Here is a 12,262-nt window from a genome sequence, read left to right as displayed (position 1 = left end):
ATGATATTTTTCGTTATCTAGACAGCTAACATGAAGCATCCTGTAGCTCAACAATGTGAAAGATCATTCCTTAAATCTCACTGATACTGGTGTAAATCAGAACAGCTATAGTGCAGCTCTTAAATACAGTCTCACTTTGCACTTCTGTCAATGAAATTAAGATTGACCAACTGTGGTAGTTAAAAAGACATCAAAAGACATCAACTCTGGGCATCAAAAGACATCAAATCTGGATGCTTGTCTTTTCCTAGTGGCATCAAACCAAAGAGCTGTAAGAATTCAGTTGCGTAACCCTAGCACTGTCAACCTTTGAGCCACATCAGTCATTTCTTTTGGATTTGGACATAATTTCAATGTGTCCTAAAGGTTTTGAGAAGCATTGGTGCAGAACCAGAGCCTGATAGTCTCTGAGGACACTGGAGAATGCCTGAGAATGAAAAGCATTAGGACCCATAATTACAGGCTCCAGAAGGTAGGTTCGGTTCACTGGACCAGTGGAGAAAGGATTGCGTAAAGATCAACTTTTCTGCGACCATAAACTTATCTCAATATAGAGAAGTGGCACTAGCTAAAGATTCAGAGACAGCATATTTCTGTTGGTATGTAGTTTGATCATAAGGTCATCATCCCTTGACTGTACTGAATAATTGCATTTGTATATAGTGTTTGACTATGAGCTTCAGTTGAAATTGCTACCCAGTAGAACAAATTCGTAGTGATTTGTCCTGTACTACGGTTTAAGTGGTGTGTAGTCTGAATTAGGATATCTTCAGAAGTTCTTTGGAAGAGCAAATGAGGAGAAACCTGCTGCTGCAAACCACGACTAGCTGGATAAGCCTTAGCACTGCAAATGTAGTGCTTACAAACTTCACAGACCAAAGGCACTTAGTAATGAAATATTCTGAGGAGTCACAGAATGATATGGCAGTCTTTCTTCTCTTAAGGAATTCTTATCTTATTCACTTTGTTACATATTTCCTTCAGCAGAAAAAAAGCCACAAGTGTGATTTAAGTTGGTGTAAATAATAAAGACTGAAGTCCCACATCCATGTAATTCACTACACAGTACTCTTTTTTTCCAATGAGACACACTGAGCCTGGAAGCACATGCAACCATAGTCTGCAGTTTGTCATGCTTTGTTTTGTACTTGTTTTTCTTTCTTACACTTCCCCAGGCTCCAAACTTTTCCTTTGCCTGCAGTTGCTTCCCTTTTTTTTTTTTTTGGAGGTCAACAGGTGAAATAACTTCTGTGTGCTTTCTCAGTGAAGACTGGATAGATACAGGTGATTCCCCACCATGAATCTCTTCATGGTTTTTGTTTTCTGCAATAAATAAATAAATAAAATAATATAAAAATCCAAAGAACAACAAAACCAACAACCCTACAGTTGTTTATTTGGAGCACAGCCTAGTTATTCCTTGCTGGAAAGGCTCTGTATCAGGAGTGTCCAAGACCTTTCAGACATAGAATGTATCTGATCTCCTAAAGGCACTGTTAAATAATGCTTGTAGTCTAGTAATCTACTGTCATCCTAAAAGAGAGACTTCTGTTTTAAAACATATACAGAATACTAATATTTTGTAGATTCTTACTTCCATGTTTTTATCAAAGGTTTCACAATGTTGGGTATTTATTATCAAGTCCAATTGCCTACAGTGGTGTGATCATGTGACACTCTTGGGCATCGTTTAAAAAATTAATTTCTTCTTCTTTTAGCTGAAGAGAAAAGCATGAAAACATGACTCGAGTGCTTGCTAACAGCTTGAAAACCAAAGACAAATAAAAAGAACCCAAACTTCATTATTTGAAAAACAAGGTCCTTAAATTGCATATTCGTAATGTTCAGAAGGGTAAGACCATTTGTTTCTCAACACCTGAGACGATCAATTCTGTGCAGCTATAATTGGAGACTTAGAGTGTATATACGTGGAAATATATTTTAAATTAAGAGAGTGTCCTTTCATGCTAGTCTGTTTTCTTAGCTTCCTGCATAAGAAATCAGTTATTTCCATTTGCTTAAGAAAATGATGTAATTGTTTTGCTCTTGTAAAATTTAAAGCATTGTAAGCAATGCTGAGCTTTTTCATTATTAGCAAACACTTTCTAAATGATGACATACTAAGATGGCAAGCAATAAGTCAAAGTTAGCAATTAAATTACCATTAATTTATTAAAGTTGCTTAAAGTTCCTAGGGGAAACAGTTCTGGTTACTCATTAATATCCTCTTCCTGTATTCTTCCTGCTCACAGAAAGAAAGAGCATTCTCCTGAGTCCTAAAGTCCTAAGGACTAGTTAAGTAGCAGGTATTTGTAATCTAATCTGTAGGTGCTATCTTCAAATAAATGCAGGAGTAGGATGGAGTGAGCTACAGTAAGTTCAGGATGCAATGATTCATTTAAAAAAATAAATAATAATAAAAAAGCTCATCCTAATTTCATTGTGAGGTACTAATAGGTACTAATACGTCAAGCCAAGTTACTTGTGGTTAAGGTTGCTATCTTTACTTCAGTAATACATATTGAAGTTGCCAAATATTCAGTTTTATAAGCAAGTCAAAATGCCGACTTCACTCTTAACTTAAACCATCACGGCCATCTGCAATGAAAATCATTCTCGCTTTAGTTTCCAGAACCATTTTTAAACTCCTAGACTAAACATATAACAGTTGCTAGCAGTCAGCAGCTTTATTACTTCTACTGCCCTTGCAGATGCATCCTGGTTTCAATTTGTCCAAGTACATCAAAGTATTTAATTTTTAAATACCCCAAGCGTTTTCAATTGTTTAAAGACTATTTGTCTTCTCAAATGTTTGAAGGTAAACACAAATTGAAAATTGTCTTGATGATTATTTTTTTCCAGTTTTAAAGGACTGCCACATTTCTGTTCTGAAAAGGCCCCTGAAGCTCAATTGTATATGAAGCTATGATAGGTTATTTTACTTTTTTTTCCCCCCAAGTAACTTTAATTCAGTCAGTTTTAGGTTACATAGTCAGCTCCAGCTCCTTCATTCTGAGAATTGTCTCTTCCTGTAGAGTTCAATGAATTAAACGCTTACTAATGCCATCAATTTGTCTCAACTTCACTCTAAGGTTTTTTTTCTTCCTGTCTTTTTTTTTTTTTTTTTTTTCCCAGCACTAGACTGCAAATAAATACATGGTTAATTGATCCATCAGCCTAAAAGAACACATAAACACAGCTAGTCTTAGACTGCAACTGACAGGAAAGCCTAAACTGGTTAAGTGGTATTTAGCCAGCGCAAAACTAGATGAAATATGAGTAGCTGGCTTGCAAAGGCAATCATGTAGTCATTTTGTTTGAAAATGCATTCATTACTTTGTAATACTTGAAATATTGTGTAACTAAATATTAATAGAATTTAACGTTAGTTGCTCAGAAAGTAATGCCTCCTATTTATTTCCATGGAAAGTACAACAGGCACAAAGAGCACAATAACACTGTGTGATGGAGAAAATCCTCAGCTACAACTCACCACTTCTCATATAGTCAGCACCATTAGCTGTGCATTTTCACCAGCAATGAATGAGAGCCTGCATGTATGTCATGCTTGTAATCAACATCCAGCATCCACCTCAGATGGTGCAGGCCAACATAATAAAATTGGAGGGTTTCTATGTACTTGAAGACTGTTCTTCCATTTCTAGTCATCCCTTTCTGCTTTATTGCCAATCTCTCACTTCTCTGTGGATCATTCTTTGCCGATCCATTCTTGCATTAGGGAATTTGTGTACTGGCCCTCCCTGTTCTCTGGATCTTCTTTAAGACTCTCTCTCCCTGGTTCACATCTCAGTTGAATGTAGCCTCCAGAGCTGAGGATCAAGGGCTGTGGCTGCAGATAGCACAAACCAGCTTCTCCTTGGCTTTTCTTTTTGGCTTAAGGGGATACCTCAGCAGACAGTATGGATGACATACTGCAGCCTACAGGCATTTGAATAAATGGAAATTTCTAAATATGTCAGTCCTAATTAGTGAGAATAACCTGATTCATTGGAAAATCCACTCTGCTCCAGCAGTCAGAACAGCCACAGAAGCCTTGTAAACTTCTGCTTTGTGTGTCTGAGAACGAAATGTTTTGTAAGCAGGAAATCCCATTTGTGTAATTTTTTACTTTTTTTAAAGAAGGATAGGCTGGTTAAAATAGTTGTGCAATAATGCCTTCTAACCTATGTATCTACATACAGGTTCAGTTGTACAGGATTAGTTACCGCAAAATGACAGACTTGTGAGAACAAAAATGCAGCAGCATAAGTTAAAGGCTATTTAAATATAGTCCTTATTTTGTAACGTGGGCACTGTGCTCCCATTTTCAAACTGCCAATGAACCACTGGGAATTTTCATTCTCTTGCTGATTCTCTGTAAGACCTCCATGAACAGCAGAGAAAACATTTCCACTGTAATAAAAACAGGGGTTTGTTTTCCTTTTTTAAAACTGAGGCACTGGGTAAAATAAAGGTCATTGCAACAACATTTGAAAGAACAAAAAGAGTAATTTTCCCCCTTTTGCTTTTTTACTGGTTTTCGATGCAATGTGAAAAATCATTTTTAAGTTTGCCCATCTGTTTTACATAAAACCTTAGCTGACCTTACACAAAGTGAAACAAATGCACAAAAAGCTTTGCTGTTGGGTTCTTGCCAGCAGGACAGAAGAGAAAGAAAAGAATACATAAAGTTAGATCCTGCTCTTGTGTAGATTAGCCTAGCTCCAGTGGGGACTTGTGTTGATTTATACCGGCAGAGGCTCAGGCTTGTATTTCTTATAAAAACCAGACTTGTCAGACCCAGTCTTGAAACACTGAAATCATCTGAAGTTTTGATACTGATTTTTGTGGGAAAAAGTACACTCACTGAAGGAGCCGTGCTTATTACAGGTAAACAGCACATATCCGTATAGTCAGCGTGTGCTATTGGGCAAAGTGAACTGTAAGAACACAGTGTAAGTAACTCTTTGAGATTTGTGGATGAGCAGGTGTGGTTTAAGGCTTGAATTGTACCTCAGCTTTGTATGCTTTGTGTACATGACTGAGTTTGAGCCTTGTCTGAGGAAGCTAAGGAGCTCATTTCACATCAGACTTGAAGCAAAGGGATTCTCAGAACACGCAGGTGAGTCTCATGTCCCACTGCTTCTTTTTGTGCTAGCCTGGCTTCTCTAATGCAATGTGATCATGTGGATCAAAAGTGAATCCTGAGGAAAGGCAGTAGTGCCAGCTACAGAATTAGGCTAGGCATGTGGAAGTAGAGCAGCTAAAAGGAAAATAGCATTTCTAAATCCTCAAGCAACTTACCATGCATTTCAATAAAATTTCTATTAATGTGTCTGAGAGGTGAACTATGCCCATTATATCAACACTCCAATCTAATATGATTAATGAGTATAAAGTAAGGTTCAAGCTTTTAATTAAAAAGGCAATCATGAGTTACTGAATAGTGAAGATCTAGCTAAGTTTCTCAGAAGTAAGTTATTTAACAGAATGAGATACCCCAAAGAGGCACTAGGCCAAAATTCTTTCATTTCGTAGACAGGTATTGACTGCAATTTATAACAGAGAGCAGAACTTGATGTACATAGAAATAAGCACATATGGCAGTGCCTACATTTAGAGATTGCCTAAATGTTTCATTAATAGCTGAAGCTATTCCAGTTATTTGTTAATTTACTGTACTTCACAGAATGAAAATTCTTCTTTGTAGTATATCTATCTGCCATGTTTCTTTAATTTTCATTGCATGTTAAAAACCCTAAGATATTTTATTTTGACATAATCAAGCAGAGACCTTAGGAAAGAATCTCTACATGTGTACTATAGAGTCCTAAGAAGGATTCAGTACTTGGATCAAAAGTAGTTGCTGTGTATTCATCAGGCAGATGCCTCTTCTTTCTTTTTGTTGAAAATAGTTCAAATCTGACCACGTAATAAATTCCAGTTCTCTCATGTCCCATAAAGACTTGATGGATGTTGGCATATGCTGTAATTTTATCACTTTTAATTATATTCTAATTAACTTACTTTACAGTATACCTTATTCCCTAATTTTTCTCTGGCTTCTGTCTGTCTGAAATGATGGAATAAGATGGAATACTTGCAATGAATAGCAAGTTCTTTTCTGCAAGAAAATAAATATCTGGCAATAATCATCTAGATTTTTAAATGTAATTAATATACAATGAGGTATATGAATACAATGGATAGTAATTCTACTTGAATCCAACAGTCCATCAATTAGTTTCTTGTTGACAAAGGATGGCAAGAAAGATGAAAGAAAGGTGAGCAAAGCTTTCAGCCAGTAATTGTGTGGTAATGAGTCCCTCAGGAAGGACAATTCTGGGGGCAAATAATAGTACCTTTTGCTCTGATACTTGAGATTTTATATCCTTATCCATTTCTGTTCTATCTACCTAAAATAAGCTATTGGTCATTAAAAGGGAAAACAAGTGACATTGAATGCTTCCCACTTTGAAAGGTAAGATCTATCAAAACAAATGAATCTAAAATATGAATGGAATTACTGGCTTTCTTTTTCTTCTGTGCTAATGTGGTACTCTTTAAAATGGAGCAAAATCACTGATTTGTCTATACTGAAAACAGTGTAGGAGTCAGAAAACTGTGGGCTATAGGAGGAAACAATGGCAAGAGTAACACTCACAATCACTTCTTTTCCATCTAAGATAGTTTTTCATACATGAACACCATTTCTGACAAGTAAAACAATTTTTCAGCTAGAAAAAAAGTCACATGTGGCAGAAACTATGAATACAAAGTGAAAATGCAAAGGATTTATGCTACCTGCTTGTCTGTGTGAGCTTTATCTGAGCATTTTAAGTTTGCTCACCTATTTCAGCAAAGTGTTTTTGGTTGTATAGGCAAAAGGAATAAAAATTTGTGATAAAGTATTTATAGAACCACACAACAGTCAGCTTGTCTTTTTTGTCTACCTAAGGCTGCTGATGGTAACCTAGGGATCTGCGGCTTCTTTAGACACATTTAATACTGCATATATTAGCATGCTTCCAAGGACTTTATACCCTCTCTCTCAGATTAGAGGACAAACCTGTAACACCTATCTGCAGCAGCGATTACAGGACTAGCAACAGTACCTTGGCCAGCCAGGAGACACTATTCCTCATAAAGACAAGATGGTATGGAGCAGTGGCTGTTAGCTGTTGCTAACATTCTTGTTGCTGCTAAATTTGTACCCCAGTATGAGCTGAGTGTTAAGGTTCAAAACAGCTTCCTGTGAGCTGATATGCTCCCAACCAGCAGGCACCTCTGGAATGAACTCCTGCCAGGCCATTTCGGCAGCCGGCTGGCACTGCTCCTCCAGGTGCCTGCCTGGAATCTGTTGGAGTGTCTCTGCAAACTGCTTCAGCAGCTTGTCCTGTGGTACTCGAGAGCAGCTTTGTGGTTTGGTGCAAGAGGAGACAAACATAGAAGCTAATAGTTCTGCCACTGCTCTCTAACAGTGTTTAAGTAATTGATAGTATTTGTCTTGAACCATTATTTACATCCAATTTTTCCAGAACAAATAATAAATAACCAGAGCAGTATTTTTTATTCCTAAATTACTACACAGGAACTTCAGGTCTATTAAAGGCTTGGTTGTGGCACTGAGAATTCCCATTGAGTAACTTTATTTATTCACAGCTGCCAGAATTATGGCTACCCTGTACAAGAGAACAAGATGAGGTAGAACTTAACCTTGTAGTGGTATATATAGAAATTCTCATGACGGGGTGAACATTTAGAAGATGGGAGGACTGGGCTGGGCCATGGACATTCTGCATAATCACTGATGAAATCTGGTCCTTCCAGGAGACTTCTGGTCTTTCAGAGGTGGCATCCAGAATCGTTTAGAATACGTCACCTCTGCTTACTGCCCTTCTCCGTGCGTCTGGTATGAAAATGTTAATGGCCCCTCTGTCTCACCTTTTAGCTTTCTGTTTGCCTGCTGGCACTGTGAGATCTTCAGGGAACAGCCTGTTTTATACTTGATGTTTGAATAGCTCACGTCCCCAGACATAAAATTATCTCACCTATAAAATTTAGGTCTACTGGAATACAGACAATAAAGAGCTGACTGCTAAAGTATGCAAATGAGTGAAATCCCTGTGGTCTCTACAGGTGTCACTATGAGGCAGATGAATCTAACTAAAGATAAGAGAAAAAAACAGAAAGCTAGTGTAAATGAAAGGGATTGCTGTTTGTTTTGCCAAGAAATGCTGAGATTTTAAGATATGATGCTTTGAAAGCATGCTGAGATGCAGAAAGGTGCTATTTTTTTAAGTGCTTTGAGGCATTCTTCCAATAATTTAAGGAGAAAGCACTACATATTCTAAGAAAATATTGCATCCATCCTTGTAATGAAGGTTCATTAGGCATCAGATTGATTTATTGTATTGTTTCTTTTATAAATTATTTTCATTATGTTTTATCACAGTACATGACTACTGCCCTAGGGGAATATGCAGGAATGAACTGAATTGCAAGCGTAATAGACTGCTTTAATTAAAATAGTGTAATGCATATTTCAGTGCTATTAACAAAAACAAAATTGATTTTGTTTTCTGGATAATTGAATATATTAAAGACCAGGTGCTATGCCTCTATTGTTTAACCCTCTGAGTTCAGTTTCATTTGGTGTTTTGCAGTAGGAAAAGCATTTATTACCAAGCATTTCAGAATAATTTTCTTCTCTGCTGGCAACATTTCCATCTTCCCTTCTTTTCCCCCTTCCTATTCCCTTGTGCATGTGTATACCATTATTGAGGAACAGAAAAGCATAAACATGAATTTCAGTAATGAAAGCCCCTTAATCCTTAACAGCATCTTCACATGAGCTCCAGACAGTGAGGACACTGATCCATAATAAAGGAAAACCCATTATTTATCTGTGCTTTTTAACCTGATGTTCTGTGGAGACAGCAGCAGTCAGCCACCATAATTCCATTAGTTAATGAACACTTCAGAAATTTGTCCATCATAAGAAAGACCCTTTAAAATTACAGTCAATCAATGACACCTACTCTTCTAAGTGGCTTCCTTTTCTCCTTTTTCTTTTGATTTATATAGGCTATGAGTCTTTTTTATTTCCTTTACCCTCCAGGTACCCAGTTTACCTTATACCATGAAGATGCATTATGCTAGAGACATGACAGACATGGGCAGATCAGGTTAATGATTTCTGAGTAGACCTGTCAAATGTAACCAACTGGCCTGGAAAATGAACAGTGTCAGGGAGATACACTACATGACCCATTGCCATCTGCCATATACCCTAAATAGCAGATAGTCCCTTCACTTTTGTCACAGGAATTTTCACTGGAAACTACTACTTTGCAATAAATATTGTAAGGAGTCAGATATTTCTGGTTCAGCAGTCATGAGTTTTTATCATTTGTTGGGATGGCATGCTGTATTTCATATAAATGACTTCCTTAATATCAAGGCCTTCAGTCTTCTTCACATTCACCCTTGCTTTCTAATTCCAGGAAAAGCACTCACATTCTCAGGTGTCTTTCCAGTGCAGTCACTGCAGATAGCTGCAGCTGGAAAAAGGAAAAGAGAAACATTTTAACAGACGTCTTTTCTATTCTCTGCAGAGCTAATCACAGCAGGGTCATAGGAGGCAGATACGTTTGCAGGACTGATGCAGAGCTCCATTGCTCAAGGTGGATCCTGAGGAATAGTTGCTATTTATTGCAGCCCAATGTATTGGAATTCAAAACCAAGGAGATCGATCATCCTCGCATCAGATCTGAGGTGTGTACTGTTTATAGCAGAGATGGAGTTATGTAAGATCTTACTTTGCATTTTATTGGGTGAAAGATTTTGCTCATCCAAGTTAACAATAAAATTCTCATTGATGGCAGCAGGAGGTAGTTCACCATTTTGTAAAGCCTGCCCTACTTTCCAGACATGCAACCTGCTGAAAGTGAACTGTGTCATAAGAGAAGGAAATAGTAATTTTAGTGACAGCAACAGCAATGTCCAACTGAACTACGGCATTGTCTCTCTGGGATATATGAAAGTTAGGAATAAAGCAAACAGCTGAACAGAGAGAAAATATATCAGAAATTCAAAATGAGGAAAAGCCAGACTGCATAAAAACAGCTACTTTAAATCTCTCTAGTTACTCTGGAGCACTCAGACAACACTAATCAGTACGGTAGTCTGAAGACATTCTCTATAAATCTTAAACTCCTTAAAATAAAATATGGGTATCTTTTTTTTTTCCCTATGAAAGATTTTCTGTTCAAACTCATTTACTCAACAAGAGCCTTTTAAAAATAATTGTTCTGCTTTTATAACAGAAGAGTAGGCCATAATTAAACTGGTGAGTCATCAGTCCACTGAGTTTCATAGGAAATCCCTTATTACTTTAAAGCACCTGCTGTAGCTCTTCTACTCATTTCCCACAGAAGAGTTGCAGATACAGATTGATTCCAAATAGTTCCCATAAAAGAGTAGGCCGCTGAACTGGTTTTACATAAATTTCAGTCTTTATGGTTCTATTCCTGTGCAATTAATGAGATCTGGCTGAATCCCCAGCCTCTTCTGGGTTGTGATTTATAAAGCACAAGTCTAGATTCAGACTTTTTGAAAATGATTTCCCACATTTTAATGTTATTAGCTCACTTTTTATAATGCATCTCTCTCTCTTTCTTCTCCTTGTAACTGGTCACCTTTAATCAGTTATAGGATGTGTTTCAGGATTAGGAGGAATATGCTGAACTGAAAAGTAAATGCAGCATGGCAAAATGACATCCATACTGAATATTCTTCTATTTGGATAAACGACTATTAGCTACTTAACTTTACAATATTGAATTTAATCAATATATTAAAACAAGCTAAAACATAATATTATAATATCAGCAGTTCATAGGCAGTAGAAATCAGCATTAGACAGACAGAAATTTGTACTTGTTCTTTTCTTCTATAAAATTTTCAAAGAAAAGATGTGCAGGAGCCTGGAAAAAAAAATCATTTAAATTTAGTGAGCAGTTGAAATCAGAAAAAATAGATAAAGTGTTCTGATATATGCCCAAATATTTAAAAATATGTCAGCGGATATAAAGAATATTTTAAGTACTAACTTAATTAAACCGTATTGATCAAATAATCCTGAACAAGGTGCAATAAATTCAGAGGATTAAAAAAATGTTTCAGAATGATGAAAATAGTATTTTTATAGATAAAAGTATTACTGAGCCAGAATGGAGACAATTTAGCTTTTAGAGAAGCAACAGGACTTGACTATTCATGATCAAGCACAGTTTGTACCCTCATTTATATTATGGTATTTGATTTCCATACAAATGCCCCATAACACAAGGATTAGGCCATATATGCTAAGCAGCTGCTTAGAAAGTACATGTTTTGATTGTGCAAGAAAAAGGAATCAAGAGATGCATGAAAAGAGGCAAATGTGGAATTAATAACAATCGAAACAATAAAGAACTGTCAGGAGTAATTCACTGCTTTTACGTGGGGTAAAAGAAAGCATAGAGTTTAAAATTTCCATGTAGTTCAGAAGTAAAATAGGGCTTTTTTTTTTTTTTTTTTTTTTTTTAGTAGAGAATAGCAGAAAATAGTTTCTCTCAAAGATGTGATCTGGGAGATAAATTTTTACACTTTTTTTTAAGCAACCCATCTTTGAGAAGCACAGAAGATAATTCAGTTTGTTCAGAAACATGCAGACCTTTCTGGGTCAAATCTTCACCTCGCTCATGGAGCATTTCCATTGAAGTCAACCTGCCTTCCCTTTAAAGCTTTCTCTTCTCAGCTAGCCAGCCCTGGTGTATTCTATGAGAAAAACTCATCCTCAGATGTCAGTCTGTGGTGTGTTCTCTGAACAATTGCAACAAGGAAAAAAATGGAAGCAAGTATACTGAGCGTCCCAGATTGCTGTAGCAGGCTCACAGCTTCTGTCACCACTAAAAAGGAATTGGAATTTGCTCAGAAGTAGACAGCCAGAAATGTACAGGAGTCATATACAAAAACTGCATATTTAATTTATTTTCTTAATTTCAATTTTCTTCGTTTGAAATGTTACACTCTTGTCATTTATCTTTTATTTGTCCATCTCAAAAGTTCACGTAGTACAAAACATATGCTATTAGGTATGCACTCAAATCTTTGCAGTCTCCTTAAACTATAAAGGCTTCAAGATTCAAAGATTCAGATCATTACTGGTTTTTTATTTGTATTTGCACAGTTTCTGCAGTGCCCGGTGCCTTTTTAG

General features: G+C 36.6%; 2 long non-coding RNA genes across 4 annotated transcripts in view; one reads left to right on the top strand and one right to left on the bottom strand.

The window, feature by feature from the left end:
- Positions 1-12,262, top strand: part of LOC101749943 — a 282,047-nt gene that overhangs the window by 185,876 nt on the left and 83,909 nt on the right. The window contains exon 8 of the long non-coding RNA XR_005862193.2: positions 9,618-9,777. This is a non-coding gene — a long non-coding RNA (uncharacterized LOC101749943). The remainder of the gene's footprint in view (positions 1-9,617; positions 9,778-12,262) is intronic.
- Positions 5,400-12,262, bottom strand: part of LOC107051851 — a 373,871-nt gene continuing 367,008 nt past the window's right edge. For all 3 annotated transcript variants that reach the window (XR_005862189.2, XR_005862190.2, XR_005862191.1), the window contains one exon: positions 5,400-9,563. This is a non-coding gene — a long non-coding RNA (uncharacterized LOC107051851). The remainder of the gene's footprint in view (positions 9,564-12,262) is intronic.

This window comes from Gallus gallus, chromosome 9, assembly GCF_016699485.2.
Source record: "Gallus gallus isolate bGalGal1 chromosome 9, bGalGal1.mat.broiler.GRCg7b, whole genome shotgun sequence".
NCBI lineage: Eukaryota > Metazoa > Chordata > Aves > Galliformes > Phasianidae > Gallus > Gallus gallus.
The sequence above is the reverse complement of the archived record's forward strand: the minus strand, read 5'-3'. Positions and strand labels throughout refer to the sequence as shown.